Source organism: Sus scrofa, chromosome 13 (genome assembly GCF_000003025.6).
Source record: "Sus scrofa isolate TJ Tabasco breed Duroc chromosome 13, Sscrofa11.1, whole genome shotgun sequence".
Taxonomy (NCBI): Eukaryota; Metazoa; Chordata; class Mammalia; order Artiodactyla; family Suidae; genus Sus; species Sus scrofa.
The window spans coordinates 4,739,692-4,744,192 of record NC_010455.5 but is presented as its reverse complement, the minus strand read 5'-3'; the positions used below and the strand labels follow the sequence as shown (position 1 = coordinate 4,744,192).

At 46.1% G+C, this 4,501-nt stretch overlaps 1 long non-coding RNA gene across 2 annotated transcripts; it reads right to left on the bottom strand.

Annotated features, from left to right (window-relative positions):
* Positions 718 to 4,084, bottom strand: LOC106505543. Of its 2 annotated transcripts, none has more exons than XR_001300069.2 (3): positions 3,725 to 4,084; positions 3,155 to 3,316; positions 718 to 2,728 (listed from the first exon to the last, which is right to left on the bottom strand). It is a non-coding gene; the product is annotated as an uncharacterized LOC106505543 (long non-coding RNA). The 2 variants fall into 2 exon arrangements; XR_001300068.2 differs by having other exon boundaries at positions 3,155 to 3,293.

Here is a 4,501-nt window from a genome sequence, read left to right as displayed (position 1 = left end):
ATTGGCCTTGTTGGTTTCAGGTTGATGGGGACTGGGGGTGGGGAGAAGGGTGAGGTGGTGGAGGGTTGGTGGGCGATAGCTTTTATTATGAGTTAGAGAGACAGTCCCCAAAGTATCTGCTACAGGAACCCAGAAAGGGGAGGGGGAGACCCAAATGGCCCATGTTATCCTACAATCTTTTTAGTAATTTTTATTATTAGCTTAACAGTCTTTATTACAATCTTAATTATCTTTGTAGTCAAAATAGCACTTCAACAATCTTTCTTTTTTTTCTTTTCTTTTTTTTTTTTTTTTTTTTTGTCTTTTTGCTATTTCTTGGGCTGCTGCCGTGGCAGATGGAGATTCCCAGGCTAGGGGGTCGAATCAGAGCTGTAGCCCCCGGCCTATGCCAGAGCCACAGCAACGCAGGATCCGAGCCGCGTCTGCAACCTACACCACAGCTCACGGCAACGCCGCATCGTTAACCCACTGAGCAAGGGCAGGGACCGAACCCGCAACCTCATGGTTCCTAGTCAGATTTGTTAACCCCTGAGCCACGACGGGAACTCTCTAATCTTTATTTTCTTAATAGTGAAAGGTTCTACTCGTGTTATTATCTCCATCTGGGGTTCACTGCATTTTAATAGATGGCTCTGGAAGATGAAAAGTTTTCTAAAATAGAACACACAAAAGAATGAAAGAATATAGATGTGTGGCTTTTTTTTTTTTTTTTTTTGAGGTGATTTTTACCTTTGAACTGTGGCTCTAGTCTGAGGGATGGGTTTCAGTTCAGGTCCTCAAGGCAGCAGATGCCAAGATGGGATGGGATGTCCAAATGTTTGAGAAAACATGGGTGAAGGATAAAAGGAAGGAAGCAGGAGCAGGGGAGAGGGACTTTGGACCATGATTCAGGTCTGATGCCTGTAAAAGCTAAAAGGCAAGGAAGGAAGGGAGCTTGACTAGGAAGTTCCTAAGACTGCAGGCAGTTCTAAGAACATTTTGGCCAGGCCTGTGCAGAATTCTTGAGCCAAAGCCGCCCATTAGAGGTGCTGTGCTCAGTCAGCAACTGGGATGAGCCCAGGGGGAATGAGGCCTTGGCACAACCACAGTGGTGGATCCAAGGGGTAGTTTAGGCTGAAAAATCAACTCAGCTCCCTGCTGTAGATCTGAGCGAGGTACTTTCATGGATGAAACAGGGTAGCAAAGGCCAAGGTGATTCCTAATGTCAGCTCCACATGAAGCCTGTGCTTACCATGTCCCTCTTGCTGCCAGATGTGTATCTTGTTATCATCTTAGTTTAGGCCACTATGGCAATTTCAGGATCTAATGATAGTGTATTTACCCAGGAGAGTGGAGTGGAGGAGAAAAGAGCCAGGAGAGGGGGTGTGGATATTGGCTGGACAGAGTGGGCCCAGGCTGTCTCTTTAGGATAGAGATGGAGTAGGATAGTTAAACAGGTAGTTGTAGGAGTCCCAGTAAGGGACCATAAGACAGTGGAGGGAAACCGATATAACTCTGGGAGACCACTGCATGTTAATAATTGCTCAAGAGGGCCATCAGAACCAGGCAGGCTTGCTGAACTAGTGGAGGCATGAGATATGCCTCAGGTCACTGGGTGGGGGATGGGGTGAGGCCTGTATTCTTCAAGTTCAGACCAAGGGCAGGAGTTTAAGGACCTTCTGCTGATTTGAATAAGCACCAGGACAGTCCTGGTTTGATCTTATAGGGTTAAATACTCTTACCAGATACCAAGGAGTTATTACCTGAAGAAAGAGGAAGAGGCATCTTTTCCCACCCTCAATCCCCTTGGATTATAAAACTGTGGCTCACATAATCCTTGGGGCAGGCCCTCCTTGCCTGACTGCTTGCATCTTTTGCATCCAATCTTACTAAATTACTTTGTCTCTTGCTGAATTCTTTCTGCACTGAGGCACAAAGAATCTGAACCTCAGTAAGTCCAGACACCGGGTGAGTGAAAAACCATGCGTTCAAGTCCCAATCTGGGTTTCGGCTAGGTTCAAGACATAAATGCTCTCAGTTTCAGGTAGGCAAAGGAGAGGCTAGCCCTTGACCCGGGCTGTCCCCTCAACTTCTCCCTCTTTTAGATAACATCTCCAATTTTTGTGCCTCGCTTTCTGCCATTTCCCAAGACAGAGAATGCACACAGACGCCAGGCAGAGAGCCAACTAGTACACAAGGAGCCAGTCAAGTATCTCAATCACTGTTTCCCTAAGTACACTGATGTTGGTTCAAATTTAATTTTCTACTTTAAAAATATGAATTTCTTTACATGTAGCATAATGAAATGAATTTACATACCATGTTGGTGTTTTATGGAGTTATTAATCATCAACTTTATTACATTAGTTTCTTTTTCTTAGACTGCAGGCCACTCTCAGCCCGCTCATGGTGCCCTGTACCAGTCGATGGGGGAAGAGCAGACCCCTCAGGTTTTCTCTTGGAGACTAGGGATGAGGAGGCCAGAGATAAATTACATCCTTAGAGCTAGTGTTATGGCCTAAAGGATAGGCTTATTGCTGTGACTCTCCTTAAGTCAGCTGGGCCTCCCAGCCTTGAAACCACTGGGATGCAGGTGATAGGAGATGCCTGGGCTGGTCTCTTCCTGCTTGACGATAAACCTCTAAGGTACTCTGGGTGCATGTGTGACTCTTGCAATACAGAAGGAACTGACAAATCCTCAGTAGCTCAGAGGTGGATGATAAGGATCTGCTGTGAGAAGATGGTGGGGCTAGAGAAGAAACCCCAATACCTGGTGACTGACTATTGTAGGATAAACAAGAATCCAGGAATGCTCCCAGGTTATCTGCTTGGGGCCTTGGAGGGATGATACACTACCAGTGGGGACAGAAGGCACGAGAGAAGAGGCAGGTTTGGAGGGAATTCGAAAAGCTCAATTTGAGCAAGTTGGGGTTGAGGGGCCTGTGGGACTCTTCAGGACACATCTCTGGCAGATAGCTGGCTACACAGGTCTATTCTGGTGATCTACTGCTACCTAATAAGACACTGCAAAACTCAGTGGTTTAACACCACAGTTTTATCTGCCCCCAACTTCTGCAATTTGGGCACAGAGACAGCTTATCTCGGCTCCATGTTGTATCAGGTGTGGCAACTTGACTGGGGTGCCAGAGTTCACTTTCAAGTTGGTCTCACTCACCTGTGTAGCAGGTTGAGCACAGGTGGGGATGTTAGCAGGGGCCTCAGTTTTCCTCCATTTGGCCCCTCCAAGTGGCTAGGTGAGACTTCTTACAGCTTGGTGGTGTCGGAGTAGTTGGATTTCTTACATGGTGTTTCTCCTACAGGACAAAAATGGAGGTTGCTGTCAAAGGCAAAAAACAAGCAAGGAAATATATTTTATTTAGGCTCTTGCAATAAGGGAGAGCACCAAAATTTGAAGGTCAGAGTGTCTTGGCAGGGTGGTTTTGCCTTATACGTTTATAAGGAGGAGTGGAGAAGTTCTAAAGGGAATGATCATCTTTGGGATTATTTGTAATCCGGGGAAGTCTCAGTCCGCCAGGTAATGTGTGTTTCTCTGTACAGCTAATTTCAAGGGGTCATCAGTTCTAGTCTCAGCTTATCATTCAGGGGACAAAAGAACTGGAAGGTGAAGGGTTTGTGCTTGAGCTGGTCAACAGCTTTAGGCAAGAAAGGCAAGGTCTATGTTTGGTTTGTCATAGGTAAATAAGGAGTCATTGGGTAGTCTTATGAGAAAGTCAGTGAGTCTTACCTGGGCAAGAGCACTTCTTTGTTGGAAGCCGTTTCCCAGAACACAAACAGGTGGGGGATTTCTTAATAGTCTCCATTTTCCATGTGTCCAGTCTCAGTCTCTGGTAATTCCAATGTTCTCACTGCAAAGGCTTCTTAAAGTTCTTTTTTTCCCCCACATCTATTGTTTAAAGCAGGGACAGGTCCAGCCTAGCATCAAGGGGAGAGGATTACACAAGAGCATGGCTACGGGGGAGGCAGGGTTCATTGTGCGCCACCAAAATAACAATCTCCTAGAGTATGAACTTTGGACTAGATATTTATTTTATTTTATTTTATTTTTGTCTTTTTGTCTTTTGTTGTTGTTGTTGTTGTTGCTATTTCTTGGGTGGCTCCCGCGGCATATGGAGGTTCCCAGGCTAGGGGTTGAATCGGAGCTGTAGCCACCGGCCTACGCCAGAGCCACAGCAACGCAGGATCCGAGCCGCGTCTGCAACCTACACCACAGCTCACCGCAACGCCGGATCGTTAACCCACTGAGCAAGGGCAGGGACCGAACCTGCAACCTCATGGTTCCTAGTCGGATTCGTTAACCACTGCGCCACGATGGGAACTCCTGGACTAGATATTTAGAGTGGAATCCTATTAGTATTTCTGAAGCAGTAGCTGAAACTACTGGGTGGGATCAATCCATGTAGTGTATCCATGGGTAAGTACTGAAAAGAATCCATCAACATTGCAAACATTTGAGATTTGGGATGTGATTTTTCCTTATTTCTCAGAAGCCCTTATTAGCATT